The sequence below is a fragment of the Rhinatrema bivittatum genome, chromosome 5, assembly GCF_901001135.1.
Source record: "Rhinatrema bivittatum chromosome 5, aRhiBiv1.1, whole genome shotgun sequence".
In the NCBI taxonomy this organism is placed as follows: domain Eukaryota; kingdom Metazoa; phylum Chordata; class Amphibia; order Gymnophiona; family Rhinatrematidae; genus Rhinatrema; species Rhinatrema bivittatum.
This window is the reverse complement of record NC_042619.1, coordinates 259,686,596-259,711,886: the sequence shown is the minus strand read 5'-3', so window position 1 is coordinate 259,711,886 and position 25,291 is coordinate 259,686,596. Positions and strand designations below refer to the sequence as shown.

Sequence of the window (25,291 nt, the reverse complement as noted above, 5' to 3'; positions counted from 1 at the left end):
AAAGTGTGTTTTGGAGTTGCTTTTGGGAGAAGAGTATGGAAAAAAAGAAAAGCACATCTGTGGTCTACCTGAAACTAAAATAAAATATTCCATGGCATGGTTGCACAGAGAGAAAGCTCTATAGTATCCCAGCAAATGAAACTCCATATTACAGAACCCAACTATTAGATCAGCAAAGAAGCAAAAGGGAATGCTTTAGATATTTGCATTTTATTATGTTCTTATTGGTTTGGTTGTTGATGTATGTTTTTGTAAATATTTATATTGTTTATAGACATGCACTGCTTTGAAATTGGTTTGAAAGGCAGTAAATTAGTTACATGAATGGGTTGGTGGACTGGTGCCGTGACAATAAATACTGAACCTTTAATTTCTAGGACTGGATGGCTTGGGAGACTGGCACAGGGACAAAGGGGCCTTTCAATGGAAAGGAAATTCTGGATCAAGAAGTCATAATACGAGGCTCAAAGAAGGTAGATTCAGGAGTAACATACAGAAATGCATATTTCTTCACAGAAAGAGTGGTGAAGGCATGGGACAATGGTGGTGGTGATGTGGGAAAAAGACGTAAGAAAACATAAGAAAGCTTGTAATAAGCACAGAGGATCCTTAGTTGAGAGGAAATGAAGGGAAAGTCAGAGATCAAGCACACTCCTCTATATTGCAATAGGAAAGGATAATAGGACTAGTTGGACCTGATGCCTTTTATCTACTGTCATATTCTGTGTTTCTAACATGCTTCAAGCCTAGCATTTAGAGCAGCAAGCTAAGAACCCAGAAATCAGGGTTCAAATCCCCAAGGTCACAAAGTGCAGCAGTAGAAGTGGGTCATCACTTCACCCTTCATTGCCTCAGATACAAACACAGAATATGAGATAGGGAAATATCTATGGTACCTGAATGAAATTCACCTTGAGATTAAGAAGGTGTGTAATTAAATTCAAATATATTTCAAAAACATTTCTGCAGGTCCAGTTGTTTCACTAGACGCTCTTGATGCATGTCTATTCCCCTTGTATCTTTGACATTCATTTTTGTATCTCATCTCATGGCCTTCCAGCAGTGCACACCATGCACCTCTTGCCTTTTCTTTGCTTCCTCTCCATTGTCCATCATTATGCAACTACACAGATTTTCCAGCAATCAATATCTTAGCAATAACCCAGAAGTCACAGTCCCCTCTAAGAGATGGAATTGGCTTCCATAGAAAGATTAGTTAGTTGTGTTGGAAACCTGGTTAGCAGCCCATTTCCACTATTTGATATGGAAAATTAACATGCAGCACAGGGGTCAGCACTATAGTAAAACTTCAGATTAGTTGAATTCTTTCTCAGTGTCCAGTAGCTGATTTAGAGTAGGAATCATTATACACCTACCCTCATCTGGAACTCACTTTACAAAGGGTCATTTATGCTCACAAATGAACTTTTTATACTTCAGCTCCTTATAAATACTGGAATGATTCTTCATGGTTTACCTACTGGTCCAAACCTAGCTGATGGAGTGCTAGAATAAAAAACTTGCAGGTTATAATTTCCATAGCATGGTGCTTGGATTAAGGAAGAACTAGGAAGAATTAATGTCCCCTTCTTTTGAAGCAATTACTGTCCCAAATCATACCAGACCTTCCAAGTCTAATCAAACAACAAACAAAGCAATATCTAAAATCCCAGATTTTGGGGGTCCTTGCCCTTCATCAGATGAAGCTTTCTCCCTTCAAAACAGGTTTCCCATATTCTTCTGTAGTTTAAGCAGTGAGCTGAGGTTCATTGGTCCTACATTTCTTTGGTGTACTTTCCACATCTCTAGGTACTGATGAGACCACAGACCAGCTTAACAATCTAAGGACAGGCAGTCAGGAAATAAATGGTAAATGAGCTCCGGGTAGTTTAAAACTAATGGACTGAAGAACAACGGAAAGAGGGAAGGTCCTGGGAAATGATTTGAAGATGAATGTGGCCAGATTGCACCATAGATACAAAAAAAGGCCTTAAGATTTTCTAAAGCTTAGTAACAGCAGGAGACAAAAGAGTGCACTGATCACCCAACAGCAATATGTCTAAAGCCCTTCTCAGGAGCTTTCAAGGGGATTGCTCCTTCGAGACAATGAATACTACTTGGATTCATCCATTAAGGCCACAGTAGACGTCAGAATGTTCTGCCTCATCCAAAGGGAAGGGCTCTTTGCGCTGAGTGCTTACAGTGTGGCGAATGCTGCTGAGACAGCCAAAGTCACTCTGTAAAAATATTGAGTTGGTTGAGTTTCTACAGAGTAAGGATCACATCATTAGCAGTGGCCATGCACTTCAGATTTGTTTACGGTTTGGGGATTTAATAAACATCAGGGTAACTTGCTGATATGGCACTTACTACCCTTAATCACATACAGGCCGATACAAAAAATGCGCAGGAGAGCCGGCAAGCGCCCGCTCTCCCGGCACACACACAGGCCACTCTCCTGGGTGCGCGATTCAGGAGGGTGGCCTATGCAAATTAGGCCCCGCGGTAAAAAGAGGCACTAGGGACACTAGCGCGTCCCTAGTGCCTCCTTTTTGACAGGAGCGGCAGCTGTCAGCAGGTTTGACAGCTGACGCTCAATTTTGTCGGCGTCGGTTCTCAGACCCGCTGACAGCCACGGGTTCAGAAAACGGACGCCGGCATAATTGATTGTCCGTCTTCCGGGCCGCGGGCCGATTTAAAAATTTTTTTTTTATTTTTAATTTTTTTTATTTGTGGGGCCTCCGACTTAATATCGCTATGATATTAAGTCGGAGAGTGTACAGAAAAGCAGTTTTTTCTGTACATTTCCCCGGCGCCGGCAGAAATTAACGCCAGCCTTTGGGCAGGCGTTAATTTTTGAAAGTAAAACTTGCGGCTTGGCTGCACATTTTGCTTTCTGGATCGCGCGGGAATAACTAATAGCGCCCGCAACGTGCATTTGCATGTTGCGGGCGCTATTAGTTTCGGGCGGGTTGGCCGCACATTTTCAACGCCCATTACCCCTTACTGAATAACGGGTAAAGCTAGCGCGTCGAAAACGCGCGGCCAAACCTGGGCTAACATTGCGCTCTACCGGAGCGCACTGTACTGTATCGGCCCGTAAGTCTGATACTTTTGATGCAACTCCAACATTGCTCTCTGCTTCCACAGCAATGGTTAAGGGAAACTGGATTCAAACAGTATCCGAGGGCCCTGACTTTTAAGGTCTGGTAAACTGATAAGCACGGGGGTAACCTGCACAGTGCAGCAGATACTGGCATCAGATTCAGCATAAGCTTGCTGGGCAGACTGGGTGGATCAATTGGTCCATTTCTGCCATCATTTCTGTTTCTATGTTTCTATGTTGAAGTTTTGAACAATTGCAGCTGATCTTAAACTTGCTCCAATCATCATTTTGGGGCCAGAAAAGAAATTTAGGAGCTATGAAAAATGATAGAAATCTCAAATTAAATGAAATTGGTTGAAGTTGCATGGAATTTATTTATTTTTTTTTTTTGCCATACTCTAGATCAACATAAAGTAATTTTCCAGATCCAAGTCCATGGGTTTCACGTCTTAATTTAAACAATGCCTTTCATAATGCATTGTCCAATAACCAACACAGAAAAAGAGAGTTACTTTCACACCTATTCTATACTAGCCTGACTAGGGGTGGGTTTGAATTGTTGTCTTCCAAGTCCTCCCCTAAATCCCCTATCCTGCCAGTTTGGCGATGCTCAGTACTTTTGTCATAACTGGACTGGGACATAAATTGGCACCGGTACAAGGAATTAAAAAAAAAAAAAAATCCCTGCAAATCTCATTGCAGTGAATGGCAAGGATGATAAGGATTTGTTCACATGCATTTTAAGAAACTTGGGAAAGAAACAGCAAGATTAGAAGAAGAGGAAGGAGAAGACTAAGAACCAGTCTTATCATATGGGCTCCTGTTTGATGCATCTTAATCTCCTTCACATTCAGCAAAACTGACCTGCGCTGCCCTTGACCACCGGTGCTGGTAGGTAAGAATTTACTGAGACTAATTCCATCACATCCTGGGTGAGAGCACAGCAGGCTTAACTCACAGGTGTTAAAAGCTCTTTATTTAAAAACCTTATAGGAACCTGCTGTTGTCCTAGGCAGCTTACAATTTTATATGATGGCAGATAGTCTGTCCAGCTATTTGGGTCTCAGTTGTTAAGGACTGACAATGTTTGCTGTCCTCTTTTGTTCTCTTCTGATTTTGGTAGATGAACACTCAGCCCCCCCTGGTATTTAATCCAACACCCTGCCCGTCTCTCTTCCTTTCTTCCCTCACCTCCATGTTTTCCTACCAAGTTTTGTAATAATCTGAACAGCTAGCAAAACTAGTGAGTCTGTTACCCAAACATTTGCCCGACGAGAGCATTGTAGCCCTGCTGGGCAGTATCCAGCTACCACCAACTTGCTGACTATGACCCACTTGTTTACTGGGGAGTTGCAAACCTTGCATTTCACAGATAATCCTACACCATATGTAAACAACAGAATGACAATTCTTAGACTGTGGTGGAGTACACTTGGTTTGCCAGTAACTCACGGTACTATTGCAATGTCATGACCTGTTGTGATAGGGATGTGCATGGAAAAAAATATAATTTCCTTTTGTGTTTTTTTTGGTTCCTTTTCCTTTTGTTTCATCTATTTTGTTTCCTCTTGAAAAGTATATTTTGTGTTATTTTTAGCACACGTTTTAACACCATGCGCATGCGAAAACTTTTTTTTAGTGCATGTGTTAGTATGCACTAAAATGATATGAACAACAAATGATATCTCAGATATTTGTACCATAGTAACATAACATAGTAATGACAGTAGAAAAAGTCCAAATGTTCCATCCAGTCTGCCCAGCAAGTTTCTTATGGTAGTTACTTCCACTCCCTGCAGCTAATCCCAATTTTTCTATTAAGGATAATAACGTCTGCTCCTTGCTGTTATGACCGTCGGTCGCAGATGGCTGTGACCTCTATTACTCACTTCGTGCCTCACTGCCCTCTCTCCTCTGGGAAGACTCGCAGCTGTGGATAGCCGCCTCCGACCTTCATGGCTCCGTCTCAGGACTCTCCAGGGTGGTGAGGACACTGCCGACTGCCATGTTTCTCCCGGACCTTCCTAGGCGTGCGCGCTCCATGGCCCTCTTTTAAGGACGCCAGGGCGGGAACCTCAGGGGCATCTCCCCTTGATGACATCACTAGCCCTGGACTCTTAGCACCATCGGGGCCTGACTCCAATCGATTTGGCAACGAGTTCCCTCCTTGCTGAATCCTGCTGCTCTCTCTATGGACATTGGTTCCTGCTTCCTGCTTCCCGTGGTGTGAGACACTCTCGGGTACCTGTTCCCACTCCCCCTGCTCCAGTCTCTGGTTATCCGCTCCTTGGAGGGCCCGGAGCCTCGGATGCTGTCTACTTCCCCCGCTCCTCGGGAATAGCTTCAGAAACTACTCTGCTCGTTAGTCTCCACTTCAGTGTACCCCGCTCCGCAGACCACTGCCGAACTACTCTACTCGTGAGCCTCTACTTCAGTGTACCCCGCTTCGTGGACCACTGCTGAACTACGCTGCCCGTGAGTCTCCACAACGTGTACCCCGCTCTGCAGACCATTGCCGTGCTACTCTGCTTCATAGAGAATCAGCCCTGGTGTACCCAGCTCTGCGGGCCATGGCCATCGCTAGGGACCAACCGCACCTCCCATTCCTCAGGTCTGCGCTTGTGAACTGTGACTGCTTGGCATTCTCCCGCTCCTCGGGCTGACACCTTGTTTCTGCTACAACATCTTGCTCCCCACTCCTCGGGGTAGCATTCTGCCTACACTCTGAGACTGTACACACTTCCCTGCTCCTCGGGGTAGTGTTCCCTTGCATTGCCAGTGTCCCCGGGGTTCCCCGTACCTCGGGTAACCTACGTCATCCTTCCTGTGCAGACACTCTCTCTGTGGCTCCGCCCCCGGGGTCATCCTCTCTGTACTCTCCGCTCCTCAAGGCCTGTTCTGCACTCCACCATCAGGGGGATCCTTTCTGGCTCCTTTCTCCCACAGCCCAGTCTCCTACTCTCTTCCCACTCGCTGGGTTGTGCTACCTAAAGCTCTGACCTCACCTCCCGATGGTGAGGCTCAATGGGGCTCCTCCCCGTGGGCGGTACCACCTCTCACCTTGGGCCAAGGGACCACTAACCTACGAATCCTAACAGATTGCCAAGTCCATGGACCCGGCAGAGGTCTCGGCTCTCCAGGCTATTCCTGACCTGGCACAACGAATTTCTGAACAACGAAAGTTCTTAGAAACTCTGGCTACAGCCATCAACAACCTGAGTACCCGGTTGGACTCAGCCTCGATGTCTGCTAAACCTACTCCTGCCTCTCACACGCCGCTCCTCCAGCCTACGGTGCCCTTGCTGGTATCCCCATGTTTCTCAGGAGACCCTCTTATGTGCAGGGGTTTCCTGAATCAGTGTAATATGCATTTTTGCCTACAACCCGCATATTTTCCAGATGTGATTGCCAAAACGACGTACATCCTGTCACTCTTGGATGGTAAGGACCTGGCCTGGGCATCACCTCTCAGGGAGTGAGGTGATCCAGTTCTTCATGATCTGCCGGGCTTTCTCGCCCTTTTTCACTCCTTGTTCGATGATCCAGGTCGGAGAACCATATACGGATCTTCTCTTCTCCATCTCCAACAAGGCTCCAGGACTCTGACCGACTACGTCATTGAGTTCAGGACCCTTTCGTCTGAACTTTACTGGGATTTGGACTGTCTGCGTGCTATCTTCCTTGAAGGCCTAAGCCCGCATATTAAAGATGAACTTGCGGCCCGGGAACTTCCAGAATCCCTGGATTCTCTGATCAATCTCACTGGTCGTATCGATCGTTGCCTTCGAGAACGTTCTCAAGAGGCTAGAGCGCCTAAAAGGATGGCACTGAGTGCACCCCAAATTCGGCGTATGCCTTCTCCCAAGCCTAACACCACCTTGAGTAAAGAAGCAGATGAACCAATGCAGATGGGCCGAAGTAGGCTTTCTCCGAAAGAAAAACACCACCACCAACAATCTGGGCTTTATTTGTATTGTGTCCAACCTGGACATGCTATAGCTACTTGCCCCGTTTGTCCAGGAAACTTCCAGGCTTAGGTCCTGCCGGGGGACTACTCCTAAACCTGACTTCACCTTCTCCTCCACTAACCCTGCCAGTTTCCATAAAGCTGGATGCCCAAGAATTTCATACACTGGCTTTGGTGGACTCTGGGGCAGGTGGGAACTTCATCCTGAGGCAACTTGTGGAACATCTCCGAATCCCCACCATCCGCTCCCCAGTGCCCTTATTACTGTCCTCCATTCATGGCGAACCTCTACCAGGTGAAGTCACGCACTCCATGGTTCCCATTCAGCTCCGCACCAGCTCTCTTCATGTCGAGACCATATCCTTCCTCGTGCTGGATAAGGCTATCCACCCTATGGTCCTGGGGCTGCCATGGTTAAAGTTGCACACCCCGCAGTATGATTGGGTCACATTACAACTATATCGTTGGGGTGACTCTTGCTGCAGTAAATACTTGGAGGCCGAATCACCGGTACCATGTCTAACCACTTCTTCTTCTCTTCTGGGCCTTCCGCCGCAATACTCCTCATACGCGGACTTCTTTTCCAAGAAGGCTGCAGACATCCTGCCCCCACACCGCTCTTTCGACTGCAATAAATTTGCTGCCCAACTCTGAACCTCCTCGGGGTAGGATCTACCCATTATCATTGACTGAAACTCAAGCTATGTCGGAATATATACGAGAAAATTTAGCCAAGGGATTTATCCGGCCCTCCAAGTCCCCCGCTGAAGCAGGCTTTTTCTTGGTGGGAAAGAAGGATGGCTCTCTCCAGCCATGCAATGACTATCATGGCCTAAACTAGATCACGCTGAAGGACCACTACCCACTTCCGTTAATTTTGGAACTCTTTGACAGACTGCAGGGGGCCAAGATCTTCACCAAATTAGATCTTAGAGGGGCTTACAACTTGGTCCGAATTCGCCAGGGCAATGAATGGAAAACCACATTTAATATACCTGATGGACACTTTGAATACCTGATAATGCTGTTCAGCCTCTGTAATGCTCCAGCGGTTTTTCAGAATATGATGAACGAGATCTTTAGAGACATGCTCTACTGGTGCGTTGTTGTCTACCTAGATGACATCTTGATTTTTTCCCAGGATCTTCAGAGCCATCACCAGGTCATCTGCAGTGTTCTTCAGTGTTTGTGGGACAACCGCCTGTATGCCAAGCTAGAGAAGTGCTCTTTTGAACAGGAGTCAATCCCATTTCTGGGCTACATGGTCTCTAGCCAAGGATTCTGGAAGGATCCCCAAAAATCCAAAAGTATCCGCGGTTGGCCTCAACCAACAGGCTTCAAGGCCTTGCGGAGATTCCTCGGCTTCACTAATTATTACAGATCTTTTATTCCTCACTATTCTACGCTGACTGCCTCACTTACGGCCATGACTCGTAAGGGTGCCAATCTGTCTCAGTGGTTGCTCGAGGCCATGACTGCCTTCCAGGACCTTAAAGCTGCCTTCCTGTTGGAACCATGCCTTCGTCATCCAGACCCCCCGACGACCCTTCATCATTGAGGTCGATGCCTCGGATATCGGCGTTGGAGTCGTACTCAGCCAGCATTCAGCCAACCATAACTTACACCCCTGTTCTTTTTTTCTAAACGTTTCTCTCCAGCAGAATGTAATTATGCAATTGGGGATAAGGAGCTGTTAGCAATTAAACTGGCTTTCGAAGAATGGCGTCCCTGGCTCCAGGGGGCACAGCACCAGATTACAGTATTTACCAACCACAAGAACCTTGAGTATTTGCACCGTGCGCAATGCCTCAATCATCGACAGGCCCGTTGGGCCTTTTTTTTTACTCAATTTAATTTTTTGTTACGTTATCGGCCAGCCAGCAAGAAATCTTGTGCCAATGCACTCTCTCGGTCTTTCATCGCTGAAGACATACCCGACCTTCCATGTCACATCATTGATCCAGCCAAGGTCCTTCTTTCTGCCACGTTCACAGTGCCGCCCGGGAAAATGGTAGTTCCCTGACAACTTTGATGGAAATTACTCACGACTCCCTAACTGCAGGTCACCCGGGACAGTCTAGATCCTTGTCTACCCTCCAATGTTTCTATTGGTGGCCCACCATGAAAAAGGACACGCAAGCTTATGTGGACTCTTGCTTTACATGCATGCAACATGAGCCTCCGGCGGGTCATCCTTGGGGGTCTCATGCAACCGCTTCCCACGCCCAGTGAGCCATGGATGCATATAGCCACAGATTTCATTGTGGACCTTCCTCCTTCAAGTGGAACAATACCATTTGAGTTACCGTGGACCGATTTTCGAAGATGACTCATTTTGTAGCATTACCTGGTCTTCCTTCAGCTCCGGAATTAGCGAATTTGTTTATCTGCCACATATTCCACCTTCACAGACTACCTAGACATATATTCTCTGATCGAGGAGTGCAATTCACTGCCCAGTTTTGGAAATCCCTCTGCAAAAAGTTTCACATCACCTTGGACCTTACATTGGCTTATCATCCTAAAGCCAATGGTCAGATGGAGAGAACAAACAGGACATTAAAACAGTTCCTTCGAGCCTATGTAAATTCCCAGCAGCATGATTGGGCTGACCTCCTGCCATGGGTCGAGTTTGCTCTAAATTCCCATCAGTCTGCTTCCACCAAGTCATCCCCCTTTCAGGTGGTCTATGGACATCAGCCACTGCCTCTTCTTCCACTCTCACTGTCCGTACCATCTCTAGCAGCGCAAGCTACCACGCAGGAGTTGCATCAACTTTGGGACCACACCAAGCAACTCCTCCAGCAAGCTGCTCAAAACTGCAAAAGGTTCTATGATGCCCATCATCGAGAAGCTCCGCAGTTTAACCCAGGAGACAAAGTGTGGCTCAGCACTCGCTTTATTCGTCTAAAACTGCCATCGGCCCGTTTTGCCCCCAGTTACCTGGGGCCAGTTACCTACAGCCTGCGACTGCCTGCATCTCTTAAAATCCATAACGCCTTCCATATCTCACTACTCAAGCCTCTGATACTGTCCGACTTTTCTAAGACACCACTTGAACCTCAACCTCTGTCATCAGAAGTGGACATTACCTATCAGATGCAAGATATATTGGATGTCAGGAAGTGTGGTAAGAGATGGGAGTATCTCCTTTTGTGGGAGGGCTTCAGGCCTGAAAAAAACAGCTGGGAGCTTGCGGCCAATATCCTTGACAAGGATCTAATCTGGCAGTTTCATGCCACACATCCTAGAAAACCCAAACACCTGGGGGGAGGCCCTAAGAGAGGGGGTACTGTTATGACCGTTGGTCGCAGATGGCTGCGACTGCTATTACTCACTTTGTGCCTCACTGCCCTCTCTCCTATGGGAAGACTTGCGGCTGTGACTAGCAACCTCCGACTTTCATAGCTCCATCTCAGGACTCTCCAGGGTGGCGAGTATGCCACCGACCACCATATTTCTCCCGGACATTCCTAGGCGCGCTCCATGGCCCTCCTTTAAGAACGCCAGGGCGGGAACCTCAGGTGCGTCTTCCCTTGATGACATCACTAGCCCTGGACTCTTACCACCATCGGGGCCTGTCTCCAATTGATTTGGCAACGAGTTCCCTCCTTGCTGAATCCTGCTGCTCTCTCTATGGACATTGGTTCCTGCTTCCTGCTTATTGTGGCGTGAGACACTCTTGGGTACCCGCTCCTCAGGGGCCCTGCTCCAGTCTCTGGCTATCCGCTCCTCGAAGGGCCCTGCACCTCAGATGCTGTCTACCTTCCCCTGCTCCTCAGGGGCAGCTTCAGGAACTACTCTGCTAGTGAGTCTCCACTTCAGTGTACCCCGCTTCGCGGACCACTGCCAAACTACTCTGCTCATGAGCCTCCACTTCGGTGTACCCCATTTCACAGACCACTGCTGAACTACGCTGCCCATGAGTCTCCACTATGGTGTACCCCACTCTGCGGACCATTGCCATGCTAGTCTGCTTCATGGAGAATCAGCGTTGGTGTACCCTGCTCCTCGGGCCGCAGCCATCGCTAGGGACCAGCCGCACCTCCCATTCCTCAGGTCTGCGCTTGTGAATTGTGACTGCTTGGCGTTCTCCCGCTCCTCGGGCCGATGACTTGTTTCTGCTACAACATCTTTCTCCCTGCTCCTCGGAGTAGCATTCTGCCTACACACCGAGACTGTACCACACTTCCCCGCTCCTCGGGGTAGTGTTCCCTTGCATTGCCAGTGACCCCAGGGCTCCCCGTACCTCAGATAACCTACGTCATCCCTCCTGAGCAGACACTCTCTCTGTGGCTCCACCCCTGGGGTCGCCCTCTCTGTACTCCCCGCTCCTTGGGGCCTGTTCTGCATTCCACCACCAGGGGGATCCTTTCTGACTCCATTCTCCCACAGCCCAGTCTCCTACTCTCTTCCCACTTGCTGGGCTGTGCTACCTATAGCTCTGACCTCGCCTCCCGACGGTGAGGCTCAACGGGACTCCTCCCTGTGGGCGGTACCACCTCTCACCTCGGGCCAAGGGCCCACTAACCTACAAATCCTAACACTTGCAGGTTACCCCCAAACCTTATGTTAAGGGTAGTAATACTACTAGCAACATTTTTACAGGGTGAGCAGCCTTGATAATTCAGACAATGCTGCTTGAACATGCTTTGCTTTTGGACTTGGCTGTAGAGGCAGTCCTGTGCTTTTTCCCTAATGTTTGCATTTCAGTACCCCAGACCATAAAAGTCAGGGCCCAGCAATGGCTGTCATCTAAATCCAATTCCCCATTTTTAACCCTGCTGTTGTATTAAGGCTAATTGGTTAAAGGTAGTAATCCCCATGCCTTCTGTTAGGGGTAGTAGCTGCCACTCTTTGCAGGTTACCCCCATGCTTCCTTTTCTTCATTCCACCTCCAGCCTTTAGGGATCCATAGTGTTTATCCCATGCCTTTTTTTTTTTTAATTCATTTACTATACCAATCCAGATGGGAAATGACGCAAAACGAATATTGCTGATGTTTTCAGGACACTTTCAAATGACAGCATCAGATATGCCTAGGATGAATACCCAAAACTGAACATCAGACTCCAAATGTGATATCACAAATCAAGCCTCTAGGATTATTGTTTTTATTATTATGACTTTGTAACATGACTTAGGAAGTAAAGAAATTAAAAGTTCACAAGAATGTTCCCCTGGGCCAATCCACCAATCGTTGCAAATGTGCCAGGGAAGAATCTTCATCCTATAAACTTAGAAAGCTAGGTTTTCTTCCTATTTCATGTTTCCATGGAAACAGCCTGTTTCTGTGATGCTCAGAGGAATGACACAAAAAAATTAAGCACAGAGAGAGAGAGAGAGACAGTGAAGGATTTGAAACTATGAGATCTGCATCTCTTTCCGATTGCTCAGTTATCAACTGTTTACTGACAAAGGATGGTTAGCAGAAATAGTGCAAATAATATGACATGAGAACAAAGACCGATTCTGCACTAACAGGCCGATACAGAAAAACCCGCGGGAGAGCCGGTGAGCGCCCGCTCTCCCGGCGCGTGCCCAGGCCACTCTCCTGAGCACGTGATTCAGAAAGACAAAATATGCAAATGAGGGCCCGCGGTAAAAGGAGGCACTAGGAACACTAGCGCGTCCCTAGCGCCTCCTTTTTGACAGAAGTGGCGGCTGTCAGCGGGTTTGACAGCCGACGCTCAATTTTACCGGCGTTGGTTCTCGAACCCGCTGACAGCTACGGGTTCAGAAAATGGACAATGGCATAACTGAGCATCCGTCTTCCAACCCGCAGGTCGCAGGCAGATTTTTAATTATTTTTTTAATTTTTAAGTTTTTTTTATTTTTGGGGCCTCCGACTTAATATCGCTATGATATTAAGTCGGAGGGTGTACAGAAAAAAAGTTTTTTCTGCTTTTCTGTACACTTTCCTGGTGCCGGCCGAAATTAATGCCAGCCTTTGGCAGGAGTTAATTTCTGAGAGCAAAATGTGCGGCTTCACTGCACATTTTACTTACTGTATCGTGCGGGACTAACTAATAGGCCCATCAACATGCATTTGCATGTTGCGGGTGCTATTAGTTTCGGGGGGGTTGGCCGCACGTTTTCCACACGCTATTACCCCTTACTGTATAAGGGGCAAAAATAGCGCGCCAAACGGGGGCTAACAGTGCGCTCAGCCTGAGCGCACTTTACTGCATTGGCTCGTATGTAAGGGGAATAAACTCAGCTAGACACCAGAGATCACTGGACTGGGCATTAATTTACTGCCTGACTGGAAGGGATGATTTTTAGACTAATGAGAGTTGCAGTTTCCAAGGCTTAGGTGCCTCCTGATTAGGTTCAAGGCAAAAATGCAAATACAAGCTCGAAGACGAGGGAAGAAGTCTTTGCTTCTGTTGGAAAACTCTTATACTGTATGTTTGTGAGCTTAATGGTGGGGCAGGGGAAGGAGAAGTCCAGCGATGGAGTGAGATGCATGGGAGCACAGTAGGTGAGCATATAGGACCCCTTTTACAGATGGGAAAAAGAAGCAGATGCTCCGGGCCCTGCATAGCAGAGAGCCCATTGCATGTGCACATATGGTTCTACCCCTTTGACTCCATTGGCCAGCAGAGCTGGTGCAAGGGTATTAGGTGCCCTAAGTGAACCTTACTGCTTTGTGCACACACAAACACACACACCCCTCCAGTCCACACACACACACAATTTAAACATTTATGCATTTATAATACATTTTAAATGAAAAGAAAAATGTACAAAATAAATAAAAACCCTACAAAAAGAAAAAAAGCAAACAGACACTTGGAGCCCATATGGTATTGGGCGTGTTGGGTGTGGGCTTGGTCCTCAGAAAACCATCTCTTAACTGAATTACAATTACAATATAGTAAACCTCCCATACCAAAACAGCACAATAACAACCTGACCTATGAAAAGGCAAAACTTTAAATATTATACCAAGTCCTAAAACACCAATACACCTCTTGTAAGGAAAACAGAACAAGCCAAGCTGCTATAGATACCTACACAGAAGCTACACGCTAGTAGAACACCTCACCTCAGTCACACATGCAGAACACAGACAGACCCTCATGAAATACAGAATAAAGAGACCGCAAGTATAAATGAAATGTGCAGACAAATACTAATCTGGAAACCGCACTAAGCCATACCCTGTATGCAGTGCAACAATGGAAAAACAGAATCATTATTCCTCACAAAACTTCAAAACTTTGGGTCAGCCATTAAATGGCTCTAGGTCCTTGTTTAGAACCCTCACATCTATGAGCCTTCCAACCCTCTTTGCCCCTCCCAACCTAGACAGCTTGGATTGGATGCCTCATCATATTTAGTGCAGCCATCTTACTAGCCTCTGTGGTCAGTTTTAAAAAGCCTCTTAACAGTGAAGATTTCTTTTTTCAACTCTCTGATGAGGCCTCCCAGCCTCATCATGCACCTTAGATTTGAAGAGATCCTTCATCATGCTAGCCCTGCCAGAGGGTGCCTCTTCTATTAGTTACAGAGAGATAAATTTTGAGCTGGAATCCACTTTGGGGCACTCAATTCAGAGGACTTAAGACCCGTGAGCTCATTCTACTCCCTAGCGGGCCGATTCAGTAAAGTCCGCGGGAGAGCGGACGAACGCCCGCTCTCCCGGCGCGCGCACAAGCCACTCGCCTGTGCGCGTGATTCTGTATTTAAATTAGGTGGTGTGGTAGAAACGGGCAAAAGGAGGCGCTAGGGACACTAGCGCGTCCCTAGCGCCTCCTTTTGACCCGGAGCAGCTTCTGTCAGCGGGTTTGACAGCCGACACTCAATTTTGCCGGCGTCGGTTCTCGAGCCTGCTGACAGCCACGGGCTCGGAAACCGGACGCTGGCAAAATTGAGCGTCCGGTTTTCGGCCCGACAGCCGCCGGTCCATTTGAATTTTTTTTTTCACTTTTTTTACCCTTCGGGACCCCCGACTTAATATCGCTATGATATTAAGTTGGAAGGTGCACAGAAAAGCAGTTTTTACTGCTTTTCTGTGCACTTTCCCGGTGCTCAAAGAAATTAAGTTCTTAAAGTAAAATGTGCAGCATGGCTGCACATTTTACTTACTGAATCGCGTGCAAATACCTAATAGGGCGCTATTAGGTTTGGGGGGGTTGGACGCGCGTTTTCCGCCCCTTACTGAATAAGGGGTAAGGGAAAACGCGCGTCCGAGGGCAGGCTAACAGTGCGCTCCGTCAGAGCGCACTGTTAGCCTGCAGTACTCCGTCAGAGCGCACTGTACTGTATCGGCCTGTAGGTGGGCAAGACCGGTGACAGCACCTTCTGAGAAAGATTTTGATGGATGTGGGGAGGTTTTTTCTGACACCCTTACCCATGGGGATCCAGATGTGGGGAGGTTTTTTCTGACACCCCTTCCCATGGGGATCCAGAGCTGAAATAGCCTGGTCCTCTCTTTTGAGAGACTTTTCCTACAGAAATAAAGGACATTTACCTAAAAAGAAACTCATATCTGTACCATCAGTCAGCTGTAACTTCAGTATAATGGACTAATTGGACTTTAATTTAATTGTTGCAAAATCAGTAAACTTTATTTTAACACCCAGAGTCTGGTCCTGCCTGGTTTGTCCCAGCATCTCACCCCTTGGGATGCAGCTACAACACGAGAAAAAACCCAACACTGTCTGGGCCATAAGCGAGAGCTTCTCCCCACAGAAAGAATCCACCCTGGGATAGAGAGTTAAGCATGGGAGTAAGTGTTAGCCGGATGTATGCCCCGAAAAGAAGAAATAAGTTTGTGTGCTATTGAGATGTAAAACCCCCCCCCCCCCCCCCCCCCCCAAGTAAGGGTTCCATTAAAAAATATAAATTATTAATAGCAAAACCAAATTAACAGCTGACAGATTGACATTTAATAATTAAAATTTCATATAAATTTTAAACAATTTTGTAAACATCAGTAAAATGTTTCACATAGAAATAACACCAAATAATTAAAACAAATAAGGATTTAAAAAATTCCTCTTCATACCTGGGAACTTTTGTTTTCCATTTGCCCTGAGAGCGTCATGAATTAGGGGGAGGGTTTTTGCACATAAACTTTCTCCTCTCTCTCGCGCTCACACACATCCTCATGCGTGTTCTCGCTCACACATATGCTCAGACGCACATGCTCAATCTCACTTATGCATGTTCAATCTCCCTGTAGAAGCACAAGCAAAGAGCAGCAACAGCTTCTTTCTTCTGCCTCTCTCCTCCTCCCATGGCCCACGGAGCTCTTCTCTTTCTTTGGGCCATGAGTTCAACATTGCTCTGCCTCTCACTTCTCCTTTTTTGGCGCGCAGGCTGAGGTTGCTGCCTCATGCTCCTTCCGGCTCTGTGGGCCAACCCTGCTTCTTCCTGCACTCGGCACATGGGCTGTCACTGCTGCCTGCCATTCTTCCAGGTACCATGAGACAAACCTGCTGCCTCCTCCTTTCGGTGCTCCGGCCGACCTTCCTGCCTCCAGCTCTTCCAGCGTGGTAGCAATGACACCTGCTTCCTGCCAGTGCAGACCCGTGTGGGAGGAAAGAAGATGTCATCACCACCCCCGTACTGCCCCCCCCCCCCCCCAGGGTTGTAGTACCCTAAGCAGCCGCCTTGTCTGCCGAGTGCTTCCACTGCCCCTTATGGCCAGAGCCCAGTCTCAGGCAGCAGAGAACAGCCCCCTGCTTCCTGAGCAGGGGGGCGTTAATTTCTGCCGGCACCCGGGAATTAATTTTTAATATCATGGCGATATTAAGTCGGAGGTCCCAAAAGTTAAAAATAATTTAAAATAATAAAAAATAAAATTTAAAATCGGCCCGCGGCTCGCAGGTTGAAAACCGGATGCTCAATTTTGCCGGCGTCCGGTTTCCGAACCCGTGGCAGTCAGCGGGTTTGAGAATTGACGCCGGCAAAATTGAGCACCGGCTGTCAAACCCGCTGACAGCCACCGCTCCTGTCAAAAAAGAGGCGCTAGGGATGCACTAGTGTCCCTAGCGCCTTTTTTTACCATGGGCCCTAATTTGAATTTATTTTTTTTTTACTGAATCGCGCACACAGGAGAGCGGGCACTCGCCCACTTTCCCGTGAATTTTTCTGTATCAGCCTGTAACTGAGGCTGGTAGGATTAACCTCTTCACAAAAAGCAGTCTTTCTTTCTATCATCATCTGCAGAAGGATTCCATAGTGACACTATTTAATATTTATTTCTGATTTCTACTCTCTAGATGTTTAAGTTGGTTGAGCTGCGGCAGGTCTATCATTAGCCTAAGTATATAATAATAGGGATTTGTTCTCATTTTAAAACCATATATTTATTGTTCCAAAGGGGGGTATATATATATCCAAAGTGTCTGCATGGATGTTTCTGATAAGATTGGGAGGGTTCTGTTACTATAGGCTTTTTTTAATTTTACTTTTACAAAATATGTAATATGTTATAAATATCTGGTTTTAAAAAATATTTGGTATTGGTATTATTATAATTATTCTGGAACTTCTTACAGTCCCTGTCACCAAGGCTGACATTGATTAGCGACTTTAGAGAGAATACAGGCAACTGGGAGAACTCTTCTATAGGTCAGGACCTGAGGAGTGGAGTATAGGCACCCAGGAGAGCTCTTCATCTTCAAGGAGGCATGGTAGGAGGTGCTAAAGAGTAGCTTCAGGCATAATGAAAGCAGTATTTCTTCACAGAAAGGGTGATGGATACATGAAAGTTTCCCAAAGGGAGATGGGAGATAAAAACAGCAGAAAACCTGGAATAAGCACGGAATGTTTGATGGTGAGGGTAAAGCCAGAGATTCAGTACAGCTTGAAGTATAGCAACAGGAAGGGAAAATGAGAAAACTAGATGGGCCAGGAGGTCATAGCATATATATCTATAAGACAATAGGAATTAGGGATGTGCATTCGTTTTTCACAAATTAGACAATGTCAACGATATTGTCTAATTCATCACGGTTCGGTAGCGCCAATATACGAAACGATTTTTGCCGAAATTTCGGCAAAATTTGTATTTCGTGTTAGTGCGCACTAACGGAGTTACTGCGCACTATATATCTCTTAGTGCGCAGTAATACCAATTAGTGCGCACTGTTTCTCTAGCTAACGAACTCCTCATGAATTGAATCTTTTTAATTTTTAAGTAGTATTTTTTTAGTGCGCACTAACATTAGTTACAGCGTACTACTACATATTTAGGGGCAGATTTTGAAACCAGCGTATGCGGGGTACATTTGTGCGCGCTACCCGGCACACACAAAAGTACAACTGATTTTATAGCATGTGCGCTGCCGCGAGCATGTTATAAAATCCAGGGTCAGCGCGCGCAAGGGGGTGCACCTTGCGCGCACCGAGCCCTAGGGGAGCCCCGATGGCTTTCCCCGTTCCCTCCAAGGCCACTCCGAAATCGGAGCGGCCTCGGAGGGAACCTTTCTTCTGCTCCCCCCACCTTCCCCTATCTAACCCACCCCCAGCCCTACCTAAATCCCCCCTACCCTATTTTAAGTATTTACGCCTGCCTCTGGCAGGTGTATCTTGCATGCACTGGCCAGCTGCTGGTGTGCCATCCCCCGGCACAGCCGCTGTGCTGGAGGCCTCAGTCCCGCCCCCAGACCACCCCCGGACCTGCGCCATGCCCACGCCCCTTCCCACCCCTTTTTCAAAGCCCCGGGACATACGCGCGTCCCAGGGCTTGTGCGCACCGCCGAGCCTATGCAAAATAGGCTCAGCGCGCGCAGGAGGATTTTTAAAGGCTTATGCGCATATATTACACGCGTAACCCTTTGAAAATCTACCCCTTAGTGCGCTGTAAGTTCTATTAGGGTGCACTAACTAACCTGTTAGTGCGCACTATCGGGCCTTAATGCACATTAACATCTAGCTAGTGAGCACTATCTCGTTCATTGTACTGTGCACTAATGCGGAGATAGTGCGCACTAACTGGTTGTTAGTGCGCAGTAAAGCCCATTAGTGCGCACTAACACCTTTGTTGAAAATTGCCAAAAAAACCCCAAAACCGAATTGTGAGAAACTGAAATTTCCCATGGAGCGCCCAATCCAAAGCCTGAACCAAAATATTTAAATGAAGCATATCTCTAATAGGAATGGCTTCCTGCTCCCCATGCAAAGCAGAAGAGGTGAGGTGGGGATGTAGCTCCTGAGTGCTTCTTCAGCTGTTACTGTTGATTGTCACCATGCTTTTATTCCTTATTTATTTTAAAATATTTCTATTCAGTAAATAGCAAAAAAACATGCTAGGCAGATTACAATATAAAACAATACATAATAAATACATAACAATTAAACATTGTTAAAACAAATATAAGACAATACATAATTCATAATACAATAAAATATAATATCAAAGATCAGGAGAAGCTGCTTGAAACAGTAAGGTCTTTAACAGCTTATGAAAAATTCTTCTTTCATTTATTTAAAATTTCTCATCAGTTTACTTTCACCCTTAGTGCTTTCCTTTGGAATCATCTGAAACATAAAAGTCAACTTTTCAAAGTGATCTAGGGTGCTCAACTTAACACAATTTACTCCAAACCAGCTAAAAACAGAAAAAAACAACATGGTGGGTCTTGGGTGCAAGCGGTGCAGACATGAAATGACTCATGTGTCCAAAAGAAGAGACTCTCTTGCTCTCTTCTTTCCTTAAACTCAGCTCAGCTTCACCAAATACCCTGCCCCCCTCCCCTCTCAATTCTACAGCTCATCCAACTCTTTCCCTTTCAACCTAGTCTGGCCATTCACCTCCCCCCCCCCCTGCTCTTTCTCTGCCCTCCAACCCAGCCTGCCATCTTCACTACCTACACTCTCTTCCTCCCAGCCAGTAAACAGTCTGTCTTCTCTGTCCAACCTGTACACATCACACATACGGGCGGATTTTAAAAGCCCTGCTCGCGTAAATCCGCCCGGATTTACGCGAGCAGGGCATTGCGCGCCGGCGCGCCTATTTTCCATAGGCCGCTGGCGCGCGCAGAACCCTGGGACGCGCGTAGGTCCCGGGTTTTTTGGAAGGGGGCGTGTCGGGGACAGGGCCAAACGACGCAGCGCTTTTGGGGGCGGGGCGCGGCATTTCGGGGGCGGGCCCGGGGGCGTGGTTTCAGGCCGGGGCGTTCCAGAACTGCCCCCGGGTTGGGTCTCAGCGTAAATCCACGCACTCCAGCAGCCCGCTGGCGCGCGTGGATTTACATCTCCCTCCGGGAGGCGTAAATCCATGGATAAAGGTAGGGGGGTTTAGATAGGGCCGGGGGGGTGAGTTAGGTAGAGGAAGGGAGGGGAAGGTGAGGGATGGGCGAAAGAGAGTTCCCTCCGAGGCCGCTCCGATTTCGGAGTGGCCTCGGAGGGAACGGAGGCAGGCTGCACGGCTCAGCATGCGCCGGCTGCCCAAAATCGGCAGCCTTGCGTGCGCCGATCCAGGATTTTAGAAGATACACGCGGCTACGCGCGTATCTTATAAAATCCAGCGTACTTTTGTTTGTGCCTGCTGCGCAAACAAAAGTACGCGATCGCGCAGTTTTTAAAAATCTACCCCATACTGTCCCCATCCATCCCTACCTCTCTCAAACCATCTTTTTTTCACTTCTTCCTAATCTCTTCTTTCCCTCCCCTTCTGTGGCTAGTGTGGACCCTTGTGCCGAGGTGAGGTTGGTGCTACCTGCAGGGATGAGCCCTGCATGTCCTCACTGTCGGTAGGTGGAGCTGGCTGAAGCAGAGGCCCAACAGGAGCTTCACCAATACCAGCCCACGTTCCTCTCAGATTGAGCTCTTGGATGCCGGAGCCGGCTGGACTTAGGCACGGGCCTCTGGGTGGTGAAGGATCCTTCGTGGAAGTAGAAGGCCAACAAGAAGAAGACAAGTCAGTTCAGGCAGCAGACAGCAGAGACGAGGACAAACCGAGGGCAGGGCGGGTAGCAATCCAACGAGGTCAAAAGGATGTCCAAGGTCAGCCAAGAATCCAAAACAAAAATGAAGCCAGGGTTCAAGCCAAGGTCCAAAGCCGAAGAATCAATTTGGAGGGAGGAAGCAAGGCGTGTCAGCAAGGAGAAAAGAATCACCAGAGGAGGACACAGAACCACCGAAGACACAGGAACAGGAACCAAGAATCGAAGACAGGATGCAGGAATGAAGCAGGAGCAGGAACAGCGTGGCAATCAGCTACTCACAGGAGTTCAACCTAATGCCACACCAATGCTGGAATATCTGAGAAGCCCTTTTATATGGTAGGGTTGCTGGGATCATCAAGAAGAGCCATGGGGCTTTTCTGCCATGGGCCCTTTAAATGTCCAAGAGGGACACGCTCGCGCGCACTTAGAGGCTTTGAATGCAGGGAGATGGAGGCGTCCAGGCCGCAGAAGGCAGGCACTGTTGGCAAAGGTCATGAAAAGTGAGCCTTCAGAAGACTCGATGCCATGACGGAGCAGCAGCAAGGCAGCATTGGTGATGGGAATGCGGCAGATCTGTTCGATGGGTTGGGAGATGAGTGCAATGGGCCGCGGGAACAGCCCACGGTCTGCCATGCATAACAACTTCTTATCCTATTTCTCCCTTCCTCTCTCCTTATTCCCTATGTGAGGGCATGGTTTGACTTCATTTTGGGAGCAGGGAGCTTAATACCCTCTTGCCTGCTTCATTCTCCCATTCTGTCTTGCTGTGCTCCCCACTTTCTCCTTACTTGACTTGCTGTTTCACTCCCAGTTTCTCTTCCCTTCAGGTTCTCTCTCACTACTACTTGGCCAGCATTTCTCCCTTGCAGGCCACTGTAGGCGACTCTTTAATAACCACACCAGATTTTATACAAGGATTGGGGGGGGGGGGGGGGAGGGTAGAGATGGGGTTTTGATAGTGGAGGGGAGGAAAGGGTTAGGTTTCTTTCTCCCTTTTTTTTCTCTTTTCTCTCAGAAAAGATTGAACGTACAAGAACATGGCATCTAATCTTACCAATGAAGGCTTTGACTTGAAACATGATGGGGGGGGGAGTATGCAGGAGAGGGGGAGAAAAGGGGTAAAAGTTTATATTGATGTGTGTATCATGCGATGGGCTGCATTGTTTATCTTGCATGGACTGTTGATATTTTCATGTTATGTATTGAACTTGTTGTGAGTTCCTTTTCCTTTCCACTTGCAGTACCATTTGCTCATGAGTCAATATGAATAAAGATATTTAAATTAAATATGCTACCTATTAGCTTCACGGAGTTTCTGCTAGTCTAGTATGATTGGAAAGGGTAAATAACCATTCCCTGTTTACTCATTCCACCCCACTCAAGATTATATAGACCTCTATCATATCTTCTCTCAGCCATCTTTTCTCCAGAAATAGCCCTAATCTGTTTAGCCTTTCCTCATAGGGGAACTGTTCCCTCCCCTTTATCATTTTGGTTGCCCTTCTCTGTACCTTTTCCAGTTCCTCTATATCTTTGTTGAGATGGAGTAACCAGAACTGCACACAACACTTAAGATGTAGTTGCATCATGGATCAATAGAGAGCCATTAAATTATCCTCTGCTTTATTTTCCATTCCTTTTCTAATAATACCTAATGTTCTATTTGCTTTTTTGACTGCCACCACACACTGGACTGAGGATTTCAAAGTATTGTCGACAATGATTACAAGATCCTTTTCTTAGGTGGTGATACCTAATGTGGAACGCAGCATTACATTAATCTTCCCTATGCACATCACTTTGCATTTGTCCACATTAAATTTCACCTGCCATTTAGACACTCAATACCTCTCACAATTTCTCATGAATCTGCTTCTGATCTAACAAAGTTGAATAATTTTATGCCATCTGTAAATCTGATTACTTCACCATATACTCCCTTTTCTTGATCATTTATAAATATACTAAAAAGCACCGGTCCCAGTACAGATCCCCAAAGGTTACCACTATTTACTTGCAAAAACAAATATTATAAACAAGGGATGATACTTAGGGGTAGATTTTAAAAAGCATTTACTCGAGCAAAACTGGTTTTTGCTCGAGTAAATACACTTTACTCAAGTAAGTGGGCTTTTCAAAATTGCTACAATATATGCCATTGAATTGTCCATAGGATTTACTCAAGTAAGTGCACTTTACTCGAGTAAATAGCTTTTGAAAATTGCTACGATAGTATGTCACATTTACATGCGTAACTCCTTTGAAAATGACCCCCTATATGTTCACAGTTACTCTATAGCAATGTTTCTTCTAATTTCTTGTGGGCGGTGTGTGCAAAATAGGGATGTGAATCGTGTCCTCGATCGTCTTAACGATCGATTTCGGCTGGGAGGGGGAGGGAATCGTATTGTTGCCGTTTGGGGGGGTAAAATATCGTGAAAAATCGTTAAAAATCGTGAAAAATCGAAAAATCGAAAAACCGGCACATTAAAACCCCCTAAAACCCACCCCCGACCCTTTAAATTAAATCCCCCCCCAAATAACTTAAATAACCTGCGGGTCCAGCGGCGGTCCGGAACGGCAGCGGTTCGGAACGGGCTCCTGCTCCTGAATCTTGTCGTCTTCAGCCGGCGCCATTTTCCAAAATGGCGGCGGCCATAGACGAAAAAGATTGGACGGCAGGAGGTCCTTCCGGACCCCCGCTGGACTTTTGGCAAGTCTCGTGGGGGTCAGGAGGCCCCCCACAAGCTGGCCAAAAGTTCCTGGAGGTCCAGCGGGGGTCAGGGAGCGATTTCCCGCCGTGAATCGTCTTCGTACGGAAAATGGCGCCGGCAGGAGATCGACTGCAGGAGGTCGTTCAGCGAGGCGCCGGAACCCTCGCTGAACGACCTCCTGCAGTCGATCTCCTGCCGGCGCCATTTTCCGTATGAAAACGATTCGCGGCGGGAAATCGCTCCCTGACCCCCGCTGGACCTCCAGGAACTTTTGGCCAGCTTGTGGGGGGCCTCCTGACCCCCACGAGACTTGCCAAAAGTCCAGCGGGGGTCCGGAAGGACCTCCTGCCGTCCAATCTTTTTCGTCTATGGCCGCCGCCATTTTTCGCCGCCATTTTGGAAAATGGCGCCGGCTGAAGACGACAAGATTCAGGAGCAGGAGCCCGTTCCGGACCGCTGCCGTTCCGGACCGCCGCTGGACCCGCAGGTTATTTAAGTTATTGGGGGGGTTCGGGAGGGTGGGGGATTTAATTTAAAGGGTCGGGGGTGGGTTTTAGGGGGTTTTAGTGTGCCGGCTCACGATTCTAACGATTTATAACGATAAATCGTTAGAATCTGTATTGTATTGTGTTCCATAACGGTTTAAGACGATATTAAAATTATCGGACGATAATTTTAATCGTCCTAAAACGATTCACATCCCTAGTGCAAAACATTCTTGTGTGCTATGTTTTAGAGGCAGTATTGTAAATAATGTTAGCACCACATATATAGAGTAATTGATTGGAACCTGTATAATGCACAGTATTTATGAATTTATTAATTACTCAGGCTAGAATCGATCAGAATTCATTTTAATCAAAACATGGACTCATTTAGTTTGTCTAACATTAGAGGTTTTATTGAGAGTTTTTCAATTAAATTATAATTGATTGATATAATGATCGTTTAGATGCGCGTTTGTTTCACGACCTGTGCATGGTACGCATGCACACAACTTACAGGAAACATTACTCTAGAGATTCTATAAATTATATAAACGGGGGGTGGTCAACTCCAGTTCTTGAGAGCCACAAACAGGCCAGGGTTTCAGGATATCCACAATGAATATGCATGAGATAGATTTGTATACAGTGTCTCCATTGTATGCAAATCTATCTCATGCATATTCATTGTGGGTATCCTATAAACCTGCCAGTTTGAGGCTCTCGAGGACAGGAGTTGGCCACCTCTGATATAGACTGTATATAGATAATCTATAGATAAAATATATGTGAAGTTAGATGTTGTATATACTTGAGTTTTCTTATTTTAAAAAAGTGCCTATAACATTGAAGTGGAAGGAAAACTAGATTTTAAATTGTGATAGAAACCTAGAACACACTGGCGTATAAAGACCATAAGGCCCGTCTCCATCTCCTATCCCACTTACTGCAGACCAAAGTTGATCCTTGGCATTTCCATCCTTGTTCTTACTCCCAGAATATCCCCTGTGCTTATCCCAGGCTTTCCTGTCATGCTTTATGAAATTAACAACTAGCAAATTTAAAACAAATTATAGAAAGTACTTTTCCACTCAGCACATAATCAAGTTGTG

The 25,291-nt window shown here is 46.8% G+C and overlaps 1 protein-coding gene across 2 annotated transcripts in view; it reads left to right on the top strand.

Annotated features, from left to right (window-relative positions):
• The window catches only part of PRLHR (prolactin releasing hormone receptor), a 36,420-nt gene that overhangs the window by 7,720 nt on the left and 3,409 nt on the right, over positions 1–25,291 (top strand). Inside the window, exon 1 of one of the 2 annotated variants that reach the window (XR_003856782.1) lies at positions 3,819–3,997. The exons of the other annotated variant lie outside the window; for it this stretch is intronic. The gene's annotated coding sequence lies outside the window, so the exon portion shown is untranslated. Of the gene's footprint in view, positions 1–3,818; positions 3,998–25,291 lie in introns of those variants that run through there. 2 annotated transcript variants of the gene reach the window in all.